Source organism: Falco peregrinus, chromosome Z (genome assembly GCF_023634155.1).
Source record: "Falco peregrinus isolate bFalPer1 chromosome Z, bFalPer1.pri, whole genome shotgun sequence".
NCBI classification, from domain to species: domain Eukaryota; kingdom Metazoa; phylum Chordata; class Aves; order Falconiformes; family Falconidae; genus Falco; species Falco peregrinus.
Genome location: NC_073739.1, coordinates 51585788 through 51601341, shown reverse-complemented (window position 1 = coordinate 51601341; position 15554 = coordinate 51585788). Strand labels below are relative to the sequence as shown.

Here is a 15554-nt window from a genome sequence, read left to right as displayed (position 1 = left end):
TTTCATTGAACCTACTATTTTATAGGCATAGTCTCTATCCCTTAAAAAAATGAAGGGCATATCCCACAATAAAAATACCCAATTCTAATAGTTTGGGTTCTGATCCGAAAGTCCTCAGTGGAGTTACTTTAAAAACACAATTTGAATTTTTGAAAATTTTTACCTTGAAATGTTGTGGGATGTGGACAGCACTGGTGAAACTTTTTACAAGAGGCAACAAGCTAGAAGCCCCAACCTTAACAAGTTGATTTTGCTTTTACCAAATATTACTAAAAGAGAGTGTTGCCCTGCTGTGTTTTTGTTTCCTGTTTTACAAATAAGAGTCTCCTTTAACCTTTTTATGCCTACTGGTAGGGTTAAGAGGTATGGCTAGTCGATCATATTGGAAGCATGTGAGAAGAAAAACAGGAAGAAACTGCTCTGTGAGAAGTCTCTGGCTTTGAGCCATAATAATAAAATAACAAATAAACAAGGTTTTTAACCTTCTCCAGTAAAGAAGAAATAAGAATAAAAATAAAAGAAATAGAATGGAACTGTACACTTTAACAGATTAATGGATGTGTATTTCCAGTTTCCAGATAATGAAAGAGGTGTTGATACTGATACATCATCTAAAAGTGTCCTGTCTTGCCCTGTCTGTATACCTACTGCCAGTAAATCGTGAAATTCCCTCACTGAAGAAACTAGTGTTTGCCAAGTATAATACAGGCTCCCTATTCAAAATACATTTTATGCATTCTGAAGGATTAAAGCTAGTATATGCAGCAGTCAACATATGTTGGTCTGGTTCATTTTGAGAGAAAGTAATAGTCCAATAAGATTCTGCTCATTCAAAACATGTCTCCATGAATCTTTCTTGTCCAGCCTTGATCAACATCGAATGTGGAGAAAGGGTAAAAACTCAAGAAATTTGAAGTGGCAGTTTGTGCTTTGTGGTTAGCTCCATTACTTCTCAATACAGTAGATGTCTCTGTCCCCCAGAATTAAAAGACAAGGTATGTATATTTTGCATCAAACATCATGATTTATTGAGATAGAGTGAAGAAATATGTGGTTATCAAGAATGAGGCTTCTCATTTCCAACTTCTGAGATCAACCAGCTTGAAGGAAAACAGAGGCAAGCCTTCAAATGCTCACTTAACATTTTCAGGTTTTTTCAATCCTTCCCTAGCTTATTACTGCTGGACATATTTTGGAGAAAAAAAAAAAAAAAAGGAAAAAAAATCTTGTAAAAAATAATTTCTTGGTGTGACATTAAATAGAATATCAACTGTGAATTCAAAATAGGTTTTATTACTTTAAATTATTTGAATCTAGGGAACAGAACTAGCTCCCTGGTATAAAACTCTGACTCTTTAAAGTGTTTCTACCTTTATTGCTTGGCATGAAAGTTAAACATCAGGATGTGTACTCCCTCTGAATGTAATGAATGTGCAATATATACAGCCTTTTCTTCTCCAACTGAGATTTTGGGCAGTAGACCAAGACACAGATAAAATTTTTCTGCTATGAAGGAAATTCAAAAAATATTAACATACCTTCTGCAATAGCCACTAGAGTTATGCTGAAATTACTTCAAGGAAAATACTGGCTGTAGCTGTCACCCACCTACTCACAACTGTAATACTGGATAAAGAGTAATTACACCAGGGATAGATGTATCATGTTGTGATTAAAAAGTTCATTTAACTGGGAATCAAAGCTGGCAGAAAAAAAAACCTACTACAAGAAGTGGTGAAATAAAAACTATGTGATTAGAAGCTTTTATTCCTATATGTCTGCTGACTGGATGTACAGAAAGAGTACAAATGACAAAAGAGAGATTCCAGGAGACTCTTAGAAGGAAACAAGAATTTCCAGGTGCATGTTTCTCATATCCAGGAACATAAACACCTTGGTTTTTATTATTGAAGCATAAAAACTTCAAAGATTTAAGCTTTACTTACATTCCCTTACTGTATTAATAGGACTTCATAGCAAAAAGATAATAATCTACTCTTGACTTCCTACTTTAGACAGACCATGAAATTTTATTATTTCCTAAATGAATCCAATAACTCTCAAATGAAACTTTACTATTTAGGCAATGCAAGATGTTCAATATTCCTTAACAAAAAAGGGTACCTGTTGTGTAATTAATTTTGCTTTTAAAGGGTTTACATATTTCTTCCACACACCTCTTGACTTCTTTCGCCTTGGTCTTGCAAAGGTTTTGTCATGTCAAAAGGGATCTGGATGCCCTCTTCTAGCATTTTGTAGAGCTGGGTTCTTTTTTCCCTTGAGTGTCCTTGCAATATTTTTTTTCTGATTTACAGAACTAAAAAAAAATAACTCAGCAGTATAGGGCAGGGTATCTGAAATCACTTTAAAAAGCTATGTCTCTTTCAAATGGATAAAAGCAGCATATTAAAAAAAAAAGTGGAAAAATAGCAAATAGAATTCATTTATTCTCTGTCATTTTCTATTATCTTGGCTCTTCTGTCACGTAGTTTGCTTCCAATTTCAAGACAATTTGTGAAATCACAGACAATAAGCAATACCCAGTTTGTTCTTATTTCCGTACTGCTAAAGTTTTGTTTTTGAAAGACATTCCACTATGTAAGCTGTGTAACTCCAAGAAAATAAGGGGCAGTCAAAATGATAGATTTTATACGCTTTCTGTTTTAAAATAACTGTTACCTGCTAATAATAGGAACCAGCTAGTAAATGGATGTGCTTTTGTTGACAAACTGTTGAAGGAGAAGAAACAAAAATAACATTCAAACTTGCAAATCTGAAAACCATTGTGCTTTAAATATTTGACCAAGACAGCCTAGCTGTGAAGTTTTGTTGCATTTTCAAAAGATAAATGAAAATTCTTTGAAATCTCTCTGCCATCTGCTGGCTGTAGTACTGATCTCAAGGTAGCATGGCTGTGTCTCCACAAATGCTGTGAGAGGATGGAGAACCAAGCAGGAGCTTGTGGATCCATCAGCAGGCCAGAAACATTGTACTGGGATGCTGAAGACAGAACAGGCATCGCCTTTGAAGGTGCACTACCATTATCCTGCAAATTGAAACAGGATGATTAAAAAATGCAGAAATGTGGTGTATCTTGTTAAAATGAGTCCTGTCTTTTGAAGAGAATGGTAAAACACTGAAAGTGCTGTCAATATGTTTGAAAGTTTGATGTTTCAAAAGCCTTTCGTTGCATTTCCCGTTGGAAAAAAAGAACTGGTTAATCAAGGTGGGTGAAGTGCAGTCTGAAATAATGTCTGGTTACACCTTGTAGCTACATCTCATGCCATGGTATATAATCCATTGGAAACTTGGGAGGGGGGATGGCGGGGGGGTAGTTACTTAGTAATCTTAAGCAGTTACTAAACTGTCTAAAAACCCTGCGCTAGTGTTCACGTTGCCAACACTTCTGGAACCAAGCCTAAAAGATGTGTCTTTGATATAGAGAATTAATACATACATAATAAGCATGAGATCAGTAGAAAGCATCCATGACCTTGCAGCAAAGGAGGCTTTGTTTCACTTTAAATGTGCTCTGTTACAGCAATTTTGTCATTCTCAGAATAGCTATGAATTTACTATAGCATCCTGTCCTAAAACAAATAGAAGCTTCTCTCTCACATAAATTAGAGATAAATGCTACCTGAACTCGACCTTTCCATTGGTCAGAGATTAAATTTATCTATTAAGTATACCCAGAGTGAAAATAAAACAATTTTTTTTTCCTCATTGAATTTTCTATGCTATGGCATACCACAAATAAGATAAACGATCTTCATGAAGCCTTTCTAAAAGTGTGCTTTTCCAGCAAACTTGTCTGGTCTTCAGGGCTGACTGTTCCCTATAGTCTTTCCTGGTTTTGTTGGCTCAGTACCAAAAGAAACATGTTTGAACAGATCTTTTAGTTACTGTTAGGTGACTACATGACACAAATGCCTGGGAATAAAGCTTGGTAACATAATTTATCTTTGGGGGTTTTTTTCCCCTCAAAAAAAATTGGCTGTAGAAACCGTGTTGGTATTTCTGCTCAATTATATTTTTTTTACCTTGTTTTTATATTGACATCCACACGGAAAGAAAGCAGCAGATTAAGCCCAGAGCTGAAATCATGCTTTTACCTGTGGACTGTAGAACACACTTACTCTCAGTGCAAACTTGTCAGCATTGCTGTGCCCAAAATTTTGTAGCCCACAACTATAACATTATGATAAATTCAAACCCTTTCATATGATCACTGTATCAGTCACCTTCTGGAAACCTGTGAGAACGCTGAAACCTTTTTCATTTGGAAAGGATACTGCTTTGATTTTGTGAAGGAAAATATTATTAGAACAGCATAAATTTTGGTTATGAATAATGAACTCAAAGGAAAACTATCTACACAATAAATTGAAACTCTCTTCAGGTAGGTACGTGTCGTAGCAGTAGGCTGTGTTTCTCTTCAGCATTTTATACCACTTGAAAATAAAAAGCAATTTATTTTTCTTCAGATGGCATTATGTGAGGTTTAGTCACAACTGTTCAAAGTTGTTGTAAGAGCAAATAGTAGTCCCTTAAAAGAATGCACCCAAATACTGATTTAAAAAATAGATTTTAAACTTTAGAAATTTTAATTGTAAACTAACTGTTTATTGTTGGCCGATTTCATTTTAAATAAAATCTTATTGTTTATGCTCAATATAATTTTTATTTGCATTCCAAATTAAATTCTAAGAACCAACATAACAGGAGAACAACGAATGCTATATGTGAGAGTATTTGTAGAAAATGGCTTGGTTAATCCTTTGTTCAAGTTTTTCTCTCAGAAATGTTCCCATCATCTTACCGCTTGTCTAAACAATAGTGCATGACTTACTAGGCAAATCAGAATTAAGAAATAAAACATAAAGTAGTATTTGTAATAAAGTGATTGTGCTTCCTTTTTTTTTTTTTTTGAGCAGGGGACACAAAAAAATAAAAACCAAAACACACAACCAAAACCAAACCAAAACCAAAAGCAAAGCAACAAAAAGCCAACAAAACAATAAACATTTCTTTAGGAAGGGAAGGAAGAGAGACAATGACAGAATAGTTACTAACGCACCCAGTCCTGTGTGCATCCAAATGATAGTGGATCTCAATAGGTTAAAGACAGATCTGACCCTATGACCAACCTTGCAGGAGGCAGCCTAAATGCTGTACACATAGAAAACAAATCTGAATGCCTCCTCTGCATTTTCCATCATAAACCATTTTCTCAACTCTGCCTAAAAGTGTTTGTTAAACCAAGGAAAAAAAATTAATGAACCTAGCATTTGGTAGCCTGGCTTCCTAGATTGCTCACTCTAGCCCTAAGACTGATTTCCAGGGGACTGCTCACATGTTTGAAGATAGAATGCTATAGTTGTCTTAAAGTAGTACATGAATAATAATTTAAAAAAATGTTTCACAGGAATATTTGGTATTTATTTTCCCCTTATCCATTTTCTAAGAACTTTATCTTACTCACGGTTGGTACCATTTGTTTTTCTAAAAGGCAGGCTTTTCCTCTGAACATGAGAGGACTCTCCCAATAGTTATATATTTTGGAATCAAATTATTCAGGCAAAGCTATCAACTGCTCAGTTGTTATCACAAATGGTCGAATTAGGGAGAACCTATTTACCTTTTGTGCATCTCTGAGAATTTTTATTGCTCAGAAGACCGTCTCTTTCCCACAGGAATACAGTGCCCTTTGTTCCCTGACAACTGAGTGTCTCACACAATTTGCACAGTCAAGTAATCCTAAAAATGTTTTGATGATGGGGGAGGAGAAGGGTAGTTAAAATGCTCCTCGGGTTTTTGCACAGAGAGGCTGTGTTAGGAGCAGTGACATAATCCGTAGGACAAATATGGCTTTCACTGTGCCACCCACCTCCCCATTGCCTGAAGTAATGTAAATATTTGCTTCAGCCCGTGAAGCCACCCAAAGTCATTGCTGGGTCACTTCTTGCTATTCAACATGCTGTTATCAGCATAGAGATTTCCAAAATGAATCATAGTGCTGTACAGGAAGCTACCAACTTGTTTTAAACTTTCCATAGAGCAGATTGCTTCTTCAGACCACCGTCATCAGGAAAGGTAGAGCTGAGAAAGGCCTTTACGTAATAATTCTATTTTAAAAAATAATGTAAGCCTAGGGATTTCAGCCTTATCATTCCACTTATCCTGTAGCTTAAATTACTTTGCAACTGAAGAAAGGTGAAGGATGAGTTTCAGGTTGTAACAGGAAAGTTGTGATTTATCGATGACTATGTGGAAGCATAAGTAAAAGAGAAAGATACCACCAAAAATGTTATGAAAATACTGATACTTTTTCCTATGAAATTATTTCAAATTCAGATTATACCCTTGGATTTGCTGAAAGGTTTTGGGGGGTTGTTTTTTGTTTTGTGAGGAGGAGGGAGAACGTAAGCTCTCCAGGGAGTATAGTTTCTTGGTAAACTGGGACACACAAATAGAGGAGTGAATATGGAGAGAACAATTTGAATAAACAGAGTAAGCTGCTGATCCTGGTGAAGTATTCATTAGCAATGGTCCTGAAAGCCAATTAAAATCTGAATGGATTTGTGGAGGTGAACCTTACAAAGGACAGGGAATTTGATACAGTATTTATGGAGACTTCCTACTGGGTAAATGTTTGGTGACTGTGGGTTATGGAGCTTGTGTTGGGGGTTTTTTTGATTCTTTTGTTGTTGTTTTTTTTTTGGTTGTTTTTTTTCCTTCCTGAATGGTAAGGTAAAAACCTTACATTCCTACAGTCTATAGGTTAGGAAATCAAATACCTTCTCTTTTTCTATCTGTATTTTCAAGTGCTTGGCTGTCAGAGCCAGTAAGGCATTCACTGAGTAATACTAAACTGTTAACACCATAACTGGAGTTGGACTTTCTGTTACAATGCTGACATTTCTCTACCTTTAAATAAGCATACAAGAAACTCAGCTTGAAGCAATTTACTGGAGAAGTCATTGTATCAAGGTTTCCTTACGTTTTTGCACAATGTGAATTTGAATTTTGTATCTCTCTTTTCCAAAATATGATAAATCCATAATATAATAAAATCTAGAGCTCTTTTGCCATTCTCATTTGGGCCAACAAAATTCCAGCAAGACTGTTAAGCTCTTGTTATTTCATAAAGATGTAAGAATCATTTAGAAAGACAGAAATTTACTGTTTTTTTCTCAAGGAGTTAAAAAATCGTATAGGACTTACAAGGCAACATCCAAGTCCTCAGCTTTTTTAGTATGGCAATCAATTAGGGCAATAAAAAGAACAATTTTAGTTTACTTCACATTTCTATGTAGATGTTAATCTTGATGTTATGGCAGAAACATTTAAAGCCTGAATTGCCAGTTTTGCTATGTCATCAGGCTGTTGAGCCATTGACAATGTAAATGTGACATATTTTCATGGTTTAAGACTATACGATCTTGCCTGGGAAATGCTTTCAGTGAGGCAACCTAGGAATGGCTGATTTGTGCTACCAATCCCCAGTTGATTTTTATGCTTTTATACAGATGAATATTCATTAATCAGATAGGACCTGGGGTGGTATCTGGAATGTACAGTACACAGAAGACTGTATCATTACAGTCTATCATGAACAATGTGCAATTCATTCAGTTTATTAATGCTCTGTTTCCCCTTCAGGCAAATCATTTCACCAGTGCGTGATAATAAAGGGCTTCAGACACTTTTGACAAACATAACATGTTTTGGACAGAAGCCATGTTCTCAGATGTAAACTTACAGCTTGGTTTGCTGGGATTTCTCACAACAGGCCTGGAAAAGGAAAACACCTTTCCATCAGTGCCAGATTATGTGATGCTAAACATCAGAGGCTGTTGGCATATGTATGATATTGAAGAGAACTGTTTAGCAAGAAAGATTAGGAGTTGGAGAGAGAGAGGAGGTAAAAAATTATAACACAGCAAGTGACAAAAGATGCTGATGGTGTGTGGGTTCCAGATGGTGGTTGAGAACCAAGAGCACAAAGCAGAATCCACCAGGAAAGACAGGAACCAGAAAAAGTGTTGCATCTCATTTGTCCATTCCATCTCCTTTCCACCATTGCAGATCTCATGGCTACGTACACTCGCGGGGCAACCACAAGCCATCATTCCTTTTCACTGGCTCTTTCTACACATATAGGGGATAATTTAATGAACCCCTTGAAATGCTACAGCTTGTTTGCCTTATCTACCTCTTATCCCAAACCACTTTTCTTTTTCACCATGGGAAAAGCCTGGAAGAAACCTTAACCTGTATCTCTCAACACTCAGGGAAGGAATCCTGGCAGAGAGAGAACTGGCCACTACGCAACCCATCTTCCTATCTCAGAACTGCACTGCAGGCCTTGCCAGCTGCTGATTTGTGTTAACCAGTTCAGTAAAAAGAGTTTTATTAATGAAAAAGTAGTGGTGATGGCACAAAGTTTATAGGTTTGGTAATTTCTTAATTCAGCAATAGTCTATATTTTTGTGTTTCAGCAGTTTGTATACAAAATAGGGCTTTATTGTGCCAAAGCATCACAGTAGCAGGTAAGGAAGACAAGGCTTTGCCATGAAGAAATTATTTTTAAAAATGAAGAATTATCTGTGTTTTTGATATGGAACAATATGGTACAAAGGTTTGTCACTTTTCCCTGATAACAAGGGGAGCTCAAAGTACAGTTTGGAATAAAGTCCAGAGTACCTGAAACCACATAACTTTACCAAGGACTACCTTTTCCTATTGACAAAATACTGTTCTCTGCTGTAGGTATCTTATTCTCTAACGTGGCTTATGACTTTCATCCTCTAAGAGAAAAACATGATGTACTGTATAAACTTTCATGTTTTCCAAGTATTTTATCCTTTATGTATAGAATGGTGGGGTTTTTTTTCAGATTAACAAGTCATAGTCATTTCTTAGCCTCATTTTGGAAATTAAGCAGGTTTCTGTTCTGTGTACAGGCTCATTGTCCTTCTGGTGTTTAAAATTATTTTAAATGGATGACTTCTGTATTTTTTTGGAGCTTTTTGTTTTCATAATGCTGAAGCATGGACATTGATTTCTCTCTTTTGTTGCTCTAATTGAGGTTAAATAAGAATAAATAGTACCATCTTCCCTTTCAGCTTCAATTCCTTTCAGCTGAGAGGCTGATCATTGACAGTGATAGGGAACTTTCTTTCAAACTCCTAGAATAATGCTGTTAGGTTATTTTAGCCTGTTTGAAAAACACCCAACATGAATAACATTTTGCAAATCTTGCAAATCAATCAGCACTTGTTCTTTAATTTAATTTTAGAAGTGCTTCCCAGGAGTACGATTTGCTACAGTAATAAGCTCACTCATTAAGATTCAAATATGACAAAATCAAGTCCAGAAAACAATTGGCAATCTTGACACACAGGGCAAAGTGGAAAAGGTTGCTTTATGCTCCTGCATAATCTTCTTAAAAGAACAAGGCAAAGGACTATTTTAATTGTTTTACCTACTAGCCCCTAGCTATCCTGGCAGTTCAGTGCGGTGGGGGAACATACCTTTTCATGGGAAAGCTCTGAGAGACTTTTCAAACATTACAAAGCTGATTCTTAGCCAGTCTCCGGCAAACCAGTTTGCTACTACCGTTCTGCAAGCGTAGGCGTCCATTTCAGAAAGATACTTAAGTATGTGGTTAACTTCAAGTAAGTGAGTAATCTCATTGACTTCAATGGGACTATTCATGTCCTTAAATGCCTGGCTGGATCTGGAACTAAATTGTCCTGGTTATCCTTTCAGCCTGCACAGAGCTGACTGTGCAGACACTGAATCTTTCCAAATGAAGCTTTGCCAAATGGTCTTCACTTGGTATCCCAGCTCATTGTTTTCACTGCCTCTGAAATGCCTCTGTAATCACCGTATGACTGGAAGATAGTTCAACTTTCATGTGCTTCCTTCTTAGTCTTTACAGAGATCATCATCTAGCAATATTCTCTGGTAAATAACAATTCTCTGATAAAATTGTGACCATACCAGGGTGTAGTCAAAAATAAGTCAGAATATGAGTTTGTTTTCTTTTTTAAAAGCCAATACTTGTTTTAAGGGGTGTACTAATCTAGGCCAATTTTTCAGCGAGTCTTTCTAAAAAAATGGAAAATTTGCATCAGGTCAGGAGTAGGGAAAATAGTAATCCTTCAGCCACAGATAAATCAGTACTACTTTATGTCTTGGCACCTCTTTAAGCTGTTTAAAATTTATAATTTCTTTGTCAACTTGCCAGACATCTTCTAATTAGCCAATGAAAAAATGAACTATCAATGGCTTTCTTTTTTTTTTTTTTTTTTTTAAGGATAAGGGAAGCTCTTTCATCATATTGAGTAAAGACTGCTCTTCTCAGTTCTTTCAGTGAAGAGCAGTGCTACACATTGCTGGTATGTACTCATGTGAATTCTGTGCTAACACACGCTGTTGTGCCTGAAGACATTACATGTGTTATTAAAATCCAGAAAAGTGAGAGCAGGAGAAGGAAGGATAAATCTATTTGTATTCTCAAATAGAATACAATTTCTATTCTCATACTGCTCTGTATGGATGCTGTTGCTAAGTCTCTACCATACTTCTACCGATGTCCTCATTGCATTAGTTGTCAGCTGGTAGTGACTTAGATCAGGCTTTTGACAAAAGCCTTTTTGTTTGTTTGGTTTTTTTGTTTGTTTGTTTGTTTGTTTGTTTTAATTCTGCTTTTACTGCTGTTGTCTATCTACAAGAAACAAGCAAAAAAACCCTATTCTTTTTTTTGTTTTTTGTTGTCTCCTAAGGAGCCAAAGGAGAAAGACCTAAAGAACCTATGAAGTCATGAAACTATCACAGACAAGGGGGAGAAATGCAGCAGAATGTATACTAGTTAGGGATACGCAGCAGAAGCAGTATCACTGTGGAGGACTGTATGTGTCTTGTGATCGAGAAGTTCAGAGCTGTTACTGGACTTTTCATACAGTGCCTCTGGAGCTGGGTATAGATTAACAAAAGGAGTTTCCTTTTTCCTCTTTAAAATGAGAAGGAAAAGTTAAATGTGTCCCAGCTATCTTGATGTTTTGTCACAGACCCCATAAACAGAAGACAGGTAAACTTGCTAGTTCTAGGGATGAGGAAGCAGAAATGTATAGAAATAGCTGGCATTTAAAACTAAAATATGAGAGTAAGATCTTAGCGTGAACTACATCCTTCAAAATGCTTGAGGACTAACCCTCTTTCTGTCAACAACTACACATTTGCTCAGATTTATTTATCCAAATGTCCCAAGGACTTTTATAGAATGACTTCTGTGTGACAGTAAACGGCACACAATACACCAAACCTTGGGCCCCCACAGTGTGGCCAGTGTAACTTATTGTTTCCATCTGTTATGCTGTCTTTCTCTTGCATATGTGTGTTGTAACTGCTAAAAATCATATACCTTGTAGAGGAAATCAAACCTTAATCTGAGAGCATGAGCACCTACGTAGTGTAAATTCAGAAGGTGCTGGTAGCCTTGTAGCTGCCAGTCTTCTTACAAAAGAGAAAGGAGACCCAAACCTTAATTTTAGAGATCAAATCTATTTCTATTATGCATTAGTTGTTTTATTTTAATTGGAAAACTATTTTGCAAGGAAAGTTCCAGTAATTATAGCCTCATCTCTTTAATATAACTCACATTTTAATTAAAAAGGTGATTCAGTCTTACCAGAATCTGCATCTATTTTGTTTTCAGTGGAAATACAAGATTGTTTAGGGAATGCTTATTTGATTCACTGTGAAGCTCAAGGACATTCAGACAAATGGTCAGCTGGATCTCATTTAATGGCTTATACCAAATAGAGTGCAACAACCAAGAAACCTCTGGAATTAAATAAGTATTGACCAATGTGGAAGGAATCAATAGCTGTTGAAAAAAGAATAATTACAGTACACTGCTTCCCCAGGACATAAGCTTATAAGTACATGCAAGTGTTCGAGCTTTTGAAGCTTTTTTCTGTTTAGGCACCAGAGCCTAGGAAAAAAATTTGGAATTGTTACCTGATCTGATCTGATGATTGTTTTCTCTGAGAGGGAGAAGCAGTATAGAGACTGTTGTTCTCATCAAAATATGATAATATATTTGTGGCAAAAAGTATGGGTGGCACAAATTCTTTCAGAATTGTCTAAATGTTTACAAAGGGTTGATCCAGTTTGACAAGAGCTGAAATGTATGTAATGGTATTAGGACAAAAATATCAATTTATACTCACTTCACTCTGAAAAGCTATGTAGTAAATTGTCTCTGGGAGATTCCATGCTGATTACATGGAAAAGGCTTCTAGATCATTGTGAAAGAACACAGAAGTATTTTGGGCCAGCATGTCATAGATGTGTAGGACTAAATCATAAACATTATCAGCATAGATAGACAAAACACAATTTGCTTAGCCAAAAAAGAACTATCTTTTAGCAAAAACTAGAGCTATCATACCGTCTTCCAAAAAATTCTGTCATAGCAGTGTCCTTGACATTTTTGTACTGCTTTTTGGAAATATTTCTCTGTGTGACATTCATATTTATGTTTTCCTTACAGAAAGTATGTAGCCCAGTGCTTTCAAAAGAGCATAGAGCTACAGTCAATTATTTTTCAGTGTGGATCTCTTTTATGGTTGATTGACTTCCTCTGTCGACAGAAATAGGTGAATATTGATGTTCCTGCCAATATTATGAGATACAGTTTAACTACTTCTATTGAATTCAGTGGGAATTTACCTTTGACTTGAATAGTTGTTCTATAATAAAGGTCAACAGCTTAAAACTGGATTGTCTAAAACTCAGCAAATAAATCCACATTTACTTATGCAAGGAAGTGGTCCAGCTTCCCAAAGCACTAAGCAGCAATGTGAAACTACATGCTCATCACAGTTACACTTTCTACTTAGCAGAAAGTATTGCCAGCATCTTAGGAGAAAGGTAGTAACAACTTAAATTCTCTGTGTCTGGGTATGTGTAGCAAGTGAACAAATAGGGTATGCATAGTGAAGTCCTTGAATTCTGTAAAGCAGGCCAGAATTTTTCCCAGTTAGATTGAAAACTTTGGCTCAATTGTGTTCATTAGAAGTCCTACTGATATGAATGGCTACGTATTTAACTCTGGCTAGTTGCATGACTCATACCCAGATTGAAGGTCTTTTCACTAAGAAAGATTAATTTTACCAGCTCTAAGTCCCCAGTGTGGAAGCCAAATTCAGAATGCCCATTAACTTCATATTAATCAGTTAACCATGTACATGACTGAACAGCTCCATTAATGATTTCACTCCATCAAATTCAAAATTGACTTGGACTTTATAAATCAGTTAAGCTGTGGATATGTGTTGGATAAACAGGTCTGCACAGGATGTATAGCCTAAACGAGTTCTATGGTAGAGACCTATTTTTGTTTCCTGACTTGTTTTATAGTTGTCTTTGCTGAGAAATGCCAAAAATTCCCATTAAAGCAATTTATAATCCATCCCTAATTCAGTTAATGATTTAGTTCGAACTGAAAGGAAAATTATGTGGGAGATCTCAAGGAAGTTCATTTTTACTTTCTGTGAATGCACTGTTTCAAGTTTCCAAGCCAGCCTTAGAAAGGGGACCAAAACCCCATCTTCAGAACAAATTAGAAGGAAATTCTTCCAACAGAGTTTTTCTTCTTGAAGCCCATTATGCAGCCTGACATTCAGATGTGAAAATCCTGATTCAGATCCATTCTACCCCTGATTTCAAGTCCTTTGCCTTTAGATACTTCCCTGTTGAGTGACATGGTTTATAGGTTAAACCAATCCCATGGGAACTGACACAACTGTTTTGGTCATGCTGTCAATAAGTATGTATGTATTTTGTACAAAATGGAACCACATATTCAATAGAAATTGAAGGACTCATAGAGAATACCTCCTCACCTGGTTCTAAGGGCATTCTTCCATGAAATCGCTAACATTTGTCCTAGTGTCTTCTCTTAAACCAAGCTGAAAAGGACGTAAAATAATATTTCAAGCTGGATAAAATGTTTAATTTGACCTAAAGCTTTTTTTTTTTTTTTTCTTTTTCAGTTTGACCTTTATAAACACATTCATTTTTGGGGGGGATTTGAAGTAACATGAAAGAGGTCGTCTGGAAGACAACACAGAAGGTTTTTTCAAGCATATGGACATTATGAAAGTAAATGTAGAGCCAGATCTTCTGTGCATCCTATTAATCTTCTTCTTTGATGATAAGAGTCCTGAAGTGTTTGAAGAATGTAATCATATCCTCTCCTAGTAACTGTTTAGCCAAACCAAGGTATTTATTTCATTTAAGCTTTCATAAATTAAACCCTACAACTACATGTTTATTTCTGTTGCTTTCTCTGAACTCACTCCAGCTTACTGAAATTTTTTGGCACATAGGTGCTTGTAACCATAAGCGGTATCTGTGGTGTGGTCTCCTTTATACTATGCAGACTGCAGCTATCTTCTCCCTGCTCCACAGTATTGTGCCTGTACACGTACAGCCTAAATTTACACTGGCATTTTTTGTTGCTGTGCTCCTTTGCAAGCTCCCTTATAATTTGCTATCCGGTGTCACCCTGAAGGATTTTGGCTGAATCCCTCTGCTGCTAAATATCTGTGTTTCAGGTTAATTTTCCCCTTGATGCAATAGCCTGCATATTTTCCAGATTGGACTTCATTTTCTCATTTCCTGCCCAAGTTTCTAAGCTTTCTCATTTCTCCTCTGGTTTTAGTATTCTTTTACCACAGCAAACCTTATAATATGTAGATGTCATTTACATTCCATTTCATATGGGTTTTAGTTCATTAATGAGTAAGTTAAATGAAACAAAATTTAAGGTGGATCTCTTTTGTGTCCACCACCCTCTCTGTTACCGGCTATTTTGTCACATAAAGCATAATTTTTTTATTGACATTTTTACTATAACCCCTAGCAAAGTCTGAATATGTGCTTTCAGGTGTCTTTTTCTTGCCCAACGCCTTTTCTGTGGCAGATGGAAAAACAAGAATTCAGTTGTAAGCTGACTTTGGTACTTACAGGTGTAACTGTGTCAATGCACTCTACCCTAAGAATTTATATGTACGTATTATTTTTGCATACGAGAACCTCAGAATTTCAAATTTAATTAACTTGTCGTTCTTACTGTCCTAATGGAAATGCAGGACTAGGGCACAAAAGACTGAAGCTATGACTAACAGGAAATCTAGGTTTGCCATGCCTGGACCCTAACCACTACATCATATTAATGAACAGGGAATCCTTGTCCTAAGTAACTCTCATAGGAATTTAAATCATTGTAGAGAGTGGATGATATGATTTCATTAAAACAAAATAATGAAACAGTTGAAAAAGATATCCTGGAAAATGCAAGAATGAAGAAGCTTCAATTACTATTATAGAGGTTTCCCCCCAGTGGGGTAAGAACTATGTATTCGTATGTAGAAGGAGCAGTAATGTTACAAAAAGGTTTAATTTGACCATAGGAACGTTAATTCCAAGGCTTGCTTCAAAGTACTTACGCTGTAATCACTGTGTTGTCGAAA

At 36.2% G+C, this 15554-nt stretch overlaps 1 long non-coding RNA gene across 1 annotated transcript in view; it reads right to left on the bottom strand.

The window, feature by feature from the left end:
* Nucleotides 1–1124: 1124 nt before the first annotated feature.
* The window catches only part of LOC114013326 (uncharacterized), a 40417-nt gene continuing 25987 nt past the window's right edge, over nt 1125–15554 (bottom strand). The window contains exon 4 of the long non-coding RNA XR_003556241.2: nt 1125–3046. This is a non-coding gene — a long non-coding RNA (uncharacterized LOC114013326). The remainder of the gene's footprint in view (nt 3047–15554) is intronic.